The sequence below is a fragment of the Sarcophilus harrisii genome, chromosome 2, assembly GCF_902635505.1.
Source record: "Sarcophilus harrisii chromosome 2, mSarHar1.11, whole genome shotgun sequence".
NCBI lineage: Eukaryota > Metazoa > Chordata > Mammalia > Dasyuromorphia > Dasyuridae > Sarcophilus > Sarcophilus harrisii.
The window spans coordinates 476,520,802-476,530,519 of record NC_045427.1 but is presented as its reverse complement, the minus strand read 5'-3'; positions in this window follow the sequence as shown (position 1 = coordinate 476,530,519).

Genomic DNA, 9,718 nt, shown 5'->3' with positions numbered 1-9,718 from the left:
TCATAGAAATAAATTACTTAGAGATAGGTTTTAATATACCTAGGGTCCTCCCAAAGTGGGAAGTAAAAAAATATGGGGTAGGTATGGGATAGGTACTGCCTATACTTAAAGAAATATTAATGGACTCAAATTACTGTGAGGCCTAAGAGAGCAATTTAAAAGAGGATTCAGCAACACCACTTAAAATACTATCAAGAGGATGATGCTTAAGCCTTTTCAGAAAAGAAAGCACAGTGTGGAACTGTGGATTGAATATTTTACACTTCACCTCAGTTCTTCCCTAAAGTAATAAATCCGACTGACTATGTCACCCCCTTTGATCAATAAACCCCAATAGCTTCTAATACCTTCAGTATCAAATATAAAATCCTCGTTTCAGTATTCAAAACCTTGCATTACCTGACCCTCTCCCACATTTTTAGCTTTTTTTGTCACCTTATTTATCCCCAGGAACTTTGATCTAGGACCTTGCTACTCTTTAATAAGACAATTTATCTCCCGAGGACATTCGTGTTCATTAGCTGTCTCACACAACTGGATTTCTCTCCCTCTTCATCTCTGCCTTGTGGCTTCCCTTGTTTCCTTCTAGGCTCAGCTAAAATCTCACCTTCTACAAAAAAACCTTTCCTGATCCCCTTTAATGTCAGGGCCTCCATTCTATTGCTTATCTCTACTTTTCCTATACATGTCTTATTCGTACATAGATCTTTGCATATTGTTTCCAGCATCAGACAATGAACTGCTTGAGATTGTTTTTCTTTGTCTCACTAGTTTTTAACAATGTGCCTGGCATATCAAATTGAAGTTGAGAGCTCATACAAGGCAAACGCTCACAGGGTGGTCAGAAAAAGTGATACAAGGACACTTTCACGCTTTCCCTGAAAAACTCTGGAATCTGACTCACAGAAGACACTGGCACAGGATCGCCCAGCATAGCGTGCCCTCATCAGAGAAGGTGCTGTGCTCTCTGAACAAAACAGGATTAAAGTAGCTTAAAAGAAATGTAAAATACACACATTTAAAGAATCCACCACAGTTGGATATACTATAACTTGAGTCTGACATAACAATGCCATTTTGTTCCTCTTTGAGAATGAAAGACACCAACCAATCTGGTAAATGCTTAATAAATGCTAATTGACTGACTAGGACTAACAGCACTAAGTACAACTATCTTCTGGTAAAAGAGACAGGATTCAGCCCATAACTTGGTAGTCATTCTCTTCAAGATCAATAGTAGATATATTTCAGAAAGGCTTGGAAAGACTTACATGAACTGAGATTGAGAGAAGTGAATAGAACCAAGAGAACATTGTATACAGAAACAACAAAATTATGTGGTGAACAACTGTGATGGAAATGACTCTTTTCAACAATGAGGTGAATTCAAGAAAATTCCAATAGACTTGTGATGGAAAGTGCCATCCATGTCCAGAGAAAGAATTATGGAGACTGAATGTGGATCAAAGCACAGTATTTTCACTTTTTGTGTGGTTATTGTTTATTTGCTTGGTTTTTTTTCTTATGTTTTCTTCCCTTTTAATCAGATTTTTTGTGTGCCTTCTGACAAATTATGGAAATATGTTTAGAAAAATTGCACATGTTTAATCTATATCAGATTGCTTGCTGTCTTGGGAAAGGGGGAAAGGATAAAAATTTGGAACACAAGATTTTACAAAGATGAAAATTGAAAACTATCTTTGTATGTATTTGGGAAAATAAAATTCTATTTTTAAAAAACCAGTAGCAGCTAAGGGTTCCTCCCTGGTCAGCTGGACTCACAAGGTTACATCCAAGCTTGGATACATCCACCCTGAGATACTTGTTCATCTAGGACCAGGAAAGAAAAAGCAAGCCCAAACCCAGGGTCAGACATGCCTAGGCAGCATTTGTATTTTATATGCCCTGAACACATGGCTATAGAGGCCCTGAGTCCTCTTAGGAAGTAGTTCAAAAGAATCCTAATACAATTTCAATTGGAAATGGGGAAACTCCCTTTTCAATGTCCAAGGAAATCTCAATTCTCTTGGTTCCACAGTCAATAAGGGGATTCTATCATGTGCCAGACCTTCATGTTGGGTCACATATGGACAGAAACAGACCCCCAAACTCCCATGTGACTGACCAGGACCACACAGGATAGCTCTATGTTCCCAGAGATGGCCCCTACAGGTCTCTTGTTGTTCTGTGGTTTTCATTTATGTCTAATTTACTGTAACCCCGTTTGGGATTTTTTTAAGCAAGGGTACCAGGATGATCTGCCATTTCTTTCTCCGAGTCATTCAACAGATGAGGAAATGGAGGCAAACAGGATTACACCAGTCTGAGGACAGATCTTCCTGGCAGCAGACTCAGCACTCTGCCCCCTGTACCACCCATCACCATCGGGCTATCTTGGTGCTCAACCCTGAGAGGTCGTTTCTCTCCACCCCGAGATGAAAAGGAAGGGAAAGAGCCGGGCTACCCTCGCCTGAGCACTACCGACTGCCCTCCATATTGAATGTTCCAGCTGGGCTCCCTCCTTAATCCCTGTTGTTGGACTGAACTGTGGCTACTGGACAGCTCCAGATTAATTACACTTAATCAACCTCCATCCCTCTATCTAGCCACAAGGGGGAGCCCCAGCATTAGACACTGATGACTGGCCACCAGGTCCCATCAGCATGAAACTACCAAGGGTTCCTAGGGTTTTTCTACAAAACTTCCCTCCCTTGGAAGCCCCCTTCAGTAAATTGTCCTTTAAGAGTGAAAAAACTCAGATGAGACACGATGGGATCCTAGAATTATAAGTGGAAAGTGCTTTATGTGCCATCTAGGTCAATCCTTTTCCTTTTACAGTTGGAGAAATTGGACCGGTGATTTCCCAAGGTTATACAGACAGGAAAAAAGCAAAGCCAGGTTTCAAACCCATATCTTTTAGCTCCAACAGAGAGTTTTTTCTATTCCCCCCGGTCCCAAGGATGCTCCACCTCTTTGATAGGAATCTGCAATCTGCTGTAGTGTGGTCCTGTCACTTAACAGCTGTGGGTTTTTAAGCCAGTCTCTTCCTTTTCTCCAATCTTAATTTCCCTATCTGTAAAATGAAGGTGCTGGTCTAGATTTGCTTCAATCTAAAAATTCAGTTCAGTTTAATACTGGCTTAGGTGTCACTGGGGTCTCTTTCAACTCTGCGATACTTTCATTTGAACCATCTTTGCATGAAATGATGGAGTGGAGTGCCCTAGGAAAGAGCCTAGACTTAGAATAAGATGTCCTTTGTCCTGGCTCTATCACTTACTCCCCTACCTGTGTGATCAATAGCAAAACACTTTACCTCTCTGGGATTTGGTTTTCCTCACTGATAAAGTGTGGAGGTTGGACTACATATTTCAAAGACCCCTTCTAACTCTATAGTCCTGTCATCCCTCCAAGGGGCTCTTTCAATGCTGAGGTCCTATGATTCTTCTGTAGAAAGTGAGGGACACCTACCATGACTATCTTCCTAAGAGCTTAAAAACAGTGGAGAACCTGCGGTTTTCCTACTTCATTCCCCAAAAAAAGGGCTGATATGATGGGTTTAGGATTATAGATCCTAGACCTATAGAAACAGGATGTTTTCAAACTCCTGCTTAGAGAGTGTATCATTAAAGTGCAAATCTTTTACCACTCCTGAAAAAAAAAAAAAAAAAAGCTTGTGCCCACCAGAAAGGGGGTCAGGACCAGCATTTTCATCTCTTAAGATAGTACATTCTTATTGAAGCCATGAGCTCAGAAAACTACTGCTTTCCTCCTCATCCCCATACTTAGATTTTGAATCTCTAGATATTTTTGAGGTTGGTAGCTAGAAGAAAAAAACCAGCAAATACATCTTTACAAAAGAGCATAGTGAGCAGTAGGTCCCTAATAATTAATAAGAATAATCATTAATTTTATATAATTTACATAATTATATACATATAATTAATAATTTTTATTAAAGATAATACATTAAATAATAAATAATAAATTATTCATGTGCTTTATTAATAGAATATCCTTTAACATTTTTCAGCACAGTACAGTGGAAAGTCTGCTAAATATGGAATCAATAAACCTAGTTGTGAATGTCTCCTACCTGTTATTTTTTCTGTACCTTAATTTCCTCGTCTATAAAAAGAGGGAGAACTTGTTGACATTTCATGTCCTCAGCTCTAAAGTTATAATCTCACAATAACCCTGAGAGGTTAATTATAGCATTATTACTTCCATTTTCCAGAAAAAGAAACTGAGGTTTAGAGAGAAAGGAATAAGAACTTGATCTGTGATTTCATTACAGAGAAATCCCCAGGGGGGAAAACTTCCTTTACTCATAATAGTGGGCATTTAGCTTGATATCATATAGATTTGGTTTTTTGAGTTTTTTGCTGAGGCAATTGGGGTTGAGATTTGCCCAGGATCACACATCTAGGAAGTGTGTCTAAGACCAGATTTGAACTCAGGTCCTCCTGGCTTCAGGGCTGGTGCTCTATCCACTGTGCCCCCTACCTGCCATCTAGCTGCCCCCCCTCTTCATATAGTCTTAATCTCCTAGAATGCTGAGTGTCCAGGGGCATACAGGCATTGGGCCCACAGAGGTGGGATTTATACCCAGACCTTCCAGGCAAGCTCTATCCACTACTCCATACTTTTTCTCAGTAAAACTATCTGTAACTAAGGAAAATAACTGCTTCTCCCTCTTTTTCAGAACAGTGCTAGAATTTCTTTTGGCTTAGTGTAATGATGTTTAAAAATAAGGCAAGATAAGATTCTCATTTGGTGGAATACAAAAGGTAGCTGGCATTTCTAAGTCCTCTAATGTTTACAAAGCCCTTTCTCTACAATAATTTTGAGAAGGAGGCAATGCACGTGTCACTTTCCCCATTTTAGCGAGAGGAAGGTGAGATTCGGAGAGAAGTGATCTGTCCAAGGATACTCAGTTTCTGAGTCCCAGGGCCTTTTCCATTGTGCCATGTCAGTGGGGATGAGGGATGTGAAAGAGTTACAGGAAAAAGGAACTGGAGCTTAGTCTGGTTCAGATGAGGAATAGAATAAATAGGATGAAAGTTTATATTGTCTTCAAATGCATATGTCAGAGTTGTAATTATGAACCTTTGATGAAGACTAATTGGCAGTAGCACAGATGCCCATGAATCACAAGACTGTAGCTCTCCTGGAGAACCAAATAATTGCTGGAGACTCTTGTTTTGGATGCTCTTCGCTTTTGTGACACACGCTCTTTTAAACTCACAGAAACCCCTGTGAAGGCAAATGAGCTCATTTGCGTGGAGTGCTTGGAGCGCTTCTGAAGGAAGGCCTGTACAGCTCAAAGGTAGGACCATTAGCAGCATCATTATTATGACAAGAATTTCCTCACTGATGATGGTGTGGGAACGTTGCCATGGAAACAAAATGTTATTAGTAACTCATCCTTTTAAGGTTACTGGGGGGTTGGCATCTCCTAACCAGCTTCTGCTCTGAGCTTCTTAATAATGGGCTCCTGTTTAATACAAGCCCAAGAACTAGGTACAGTGACATTTGGCATGTGCTCGCTCCTGCCTTCCTTCTCTCCTTCCTGGCATTCTCCTTCCCTCCCTTCCTTCTTTCTTTCCCTCTGGTCTTCCTTTCTTTTCCTTCCATTCTTCCTTTTTCTTTCCTTCCCTCTTTTTTCCTTTCTTCATCTTTTGATAAACATGCATTAACTTCCTACCATAAGCAAGAAAATAAACAGAAGTCCAAGTTCCTGCCCTCAAGCAGCTTCTAATAACAGAGAGCCTGGTACAGAGCAAAGAGCACAGGATTCAAAGTCGTTAAGACATGACTTTAAAGCCCATCTCTACTCTTTACTACCATGAGAACAGTTTGGTCACGAAGGCAGCTGAAGCAGGCTTTTTGGAGCACTTAGAGCTTGGTCGCATGTTAAAGACACTAAGGTCATCCGTGTATCCCAGGCCATTGCAGTTGCCCTTCCTTTGGTCTTGCCACTGGACTTTGATGACTCAGGAAGAGAGGGAGGCTGACAACTTTCTGCAATTCTGCCTCACTTAAATCCAACTCATGTGCAAGTCAAGAAAGCACCTTTTTCAAAAACAAAGGAGGAACCACAACTATGTGACCTTGGGCTTGTCCCTCTCTGGACTTTGGTTTCCTCATCTGTTAAACTAGAGGGTTGGAGTATTTGTCCCTGAAGACTCTCTTCTAAATGCTGTGAACTCTATCATAATAACTAGCTCAAGCTTCTAAAGTACATCATGGTTTATTTTCCTTACAAATCTGCTCTTAGGTGGGTAGTACAAATATTATCTCCTTTCTATAGATGGGAAAACAGATTCAGAGGTCTCTAAGTGACTTGTCCAAGGCCACACTGCTAATAAGTATTAAAACTAATATTTTCCACTACTATGATATGTTCCAGTCTAAAGGGTGAAAATGATAAATAAATGATATAGATTAGGTAATGAGAAATGTCTAAAGAGAATTGAAAAGTCATGAGAGAACAGATAAGGAAAATTATTTCAACCAAGTTGGTCTACTCACCATTTCCCAAACAAGTCTAATATTTTCTATTTTCATGTCTTATTTATCTCTGTGTCCATTGCTCTTTAGTAGGAACTTAAAAGATGTTCATTAAAATTAATTTGGTATGTAGGGACTTCTTTCTATTTTTGTTTAAATATGTTCTTAACTGCATTAAATTTATTCATTTATTCAGTAAATATTTACTGAGTATCTCCTATGGGGCTGTTCACGTGTTAGATGCTATAAAGGCTACAGAGATGATTTAGATACAGCCTCTGCCCTCAAAAAGCTCAGAGTCCAGAAGGGGAGGCAAGACAAATGTGAGGAAGTATTATACAAGACAGAACAATATAACAAACGATGTAGGGATAAAGGTCTAGGGAAGTTGGGAAGAAAAATCACTTCTTATTGAAGATATCAGAGAAGTTTCATGAAGAAGGTAATATTTGAATTGGACCTTAGAACCATGAATAGGAATTGAGCCTGTGGCCCATTCAAGAAGAAAAGCTCCTAACGGGAAGGTAAAGCATGGGGTGTTTTCAGTATAACACTGGCTAATGACCACTTGTATGAGATTCTTGGGGCAGCTGATTACTCGATGTATTGAGTTGGTGTGAGAGGCAGGCCACAGTTGGCAAGAAAGGGAAAAAAGAGAAATCTACTCTCTTTGATCTCTTTGATGTCTTATGATTTCCAGCTTCAAGATGGATCCAAACTTCCCTTCAGGTAGATGGAAGGAGGTTTCTGGGAAGAAATTGACATCTAGAACTTGGATTGCTTCCCTCTTTCCAGCTTGTTACACTAGAGACTTCAGGGAATTTCTCTTAGGATGAGATGTGGGACTTTCTTGGGTTGAGTTGGATTATTTTATTTCCAAAGGGAGAACTCATTTACTCTGTGTATTGTGTGGTATATATTCTCAAATGTATACTTTCAACCACTTCTGTTTTGCTATTGACTTGAATAAAAGATTTTCTTTACTGTTTGCTATGTATGTTCACTGTGGAGCTGGCATTTGGAGAATCAAGGAGAGTCAAGTCTTGGATTTATTGAGGAATTTCCTTTTCCATTAATGAATAACCAGGAGTTTAGCTTAAATCTTAAAAATCTCATCCCTTAAATTGATAATATTTAAAGGAGCACACAGAATTCTAAGCCAGTGCCCCCTCTCTCTGAGGAGAGCAGAGTGGCCAGCCTCTAAATGGCCCCAATTTCCTTGGAGAAAAGTGGCAGGAGACTCCAGAGATACCTATTCTTGCCTCTTTGTCATCCACATTAAGACAACTACATAACAAGAGAAAGATGGAAAGACTAATTTGCCTAGAGTCTAGGATACACCAATGAAAGAGAAAGAAAGAGAGACTAGTTTGTAAAGATAGATTGGGATCAAATTGTGGTAAGTCTTAAATACCAAGCTGACTGATTTGTGCTTAATTAGGGAGGCAAGTAGGAGCCATTACAGATTTCTTAGTAGGAAGTGATACAATCAGCTCTGTGTTTTAGAAATATGTGTCAGTGACATATAAAATGGACTTTCAAAAGTAAAAAATACTAGAGGTATAAATATTATGGGATAATAGATTTAGACCATTAAAAACATTGGGTCATGTTGTCTAATCCCCACATTATACAGATAAGGAAACTGAGGTCCAGAGTGGTTAAATAATTTGCACAGAGCCATGCAGGTAGGGAGGGACAGAGGTAACTCAAAGATGCCCTTTCACTCCCAATCCAACATTATTTCTACTCTACAAAATGACTTCAAGTGACTTCAATATTCTAAACAAGAAGTAACTCCTGAACTCTTCCCTGTAAGAGAAGAAAAGAATGAGAATGGGGAGAGGAGGTAAGGTAGATTAGGGGAGAATGCCACATATGCTAAACAGCTTCTTTATTGAAGAGAATTTATTCTTGCTAGGTGGCATAATGGGTCGGGCAACAGGCTTGAAGTCAAGAACACTCATCTTCCTGCCTTCAAATCTGGCCTCAGACACTTGCTAGCTGTGTGACCTCATCTGTAAAATGATCTAGAGAAAAACTCAACCCTTTTTACCTCCGTTTCCTCATCTATAAAATGAACTAGAGAAAGAAATGGCAAACCACTCCAGTATTTTTACCAAGAAAACCTCAAATGGGGTCATGAAAAGTCAGGCACAATTGAAATTACTGAACAACAAAAATTCTTGCTAACTAAGATACTGCAGAGTAAGTGCCATCACTGTCTGCATCTCTAGATTCAGTGCCTCGGGATGTGGCCTTGATTTTCTCTCCCATCACTATGGCTCCAAAGTAGTAAGAAGTGTACTAGATTTGGAGTCAGAGGATCTAGTCTTGAAACCTGTCTCTCATTCTTACTTAGGGAAAAATCACCTTTTTTTTAATCCCTCAAGTCCCTTCACTATAAAATGGAGGAGTTGGATTAGATGGCCTCTTAGCTCCTGTCCAGCTATAAAATGTTATGATTTCATATAAAATGAGAGTTCAAGGGGGAACATTTAGAGAAGAGGCCCATGGATTTCCAAGGTCTGCAGATTTCAAGGAGTCCATCAACTTGGATGAGGAAAAATGACATTTTGATTTCAATATAATTGGTTACATCAATAATCTTGTACAGTTTATTTTATCCATTTAAAAACAAGATTCTGAGAAAAGGCTCCTTGTCTGGCTCAAAGGGATTCTTGACACAAAGTAATAAGGAACTTCTAATTTAGTGTAGAAGGAGGAAAAATAGCCAGAAAAAAAAGAAAAGAAACAAAAAAATCTAGCCATTCCCTGAGATGAAGCTCTTGGAGATGAGAAGAACATAAAGATGGTGGATAATATTAAATGCTGCAGAGATCAAGGAGGATGAGAACTGAGACACTGAGATATAAGAATTGTTCCTCTCTTCACCTGCAATTAATGGATCCCAGAGTGTCTAAAGTGGGGTCCTAAATAGAAGCAGAACATAAAAACCTTAGTATGCCATATACCCTATATCCAGGACCTTGCTTTTGTGCTCCTTGAAAGCATAGCTCCCCCCCCCCTTTTCCTTTTTTTTTTTTTTTTTTTGTATTCTCATCCTTTAACACTGTGCCTGGCACATAGTAGGTCCTTAAAAAATTCTTGTTGACTAACTGGCTTCAAATATATTGATTATAGAGTAATTTCAAAGGATTTGGATTGAGAGAGAACATAGGGATTATCTAGGCTGAGCTTATTTTAC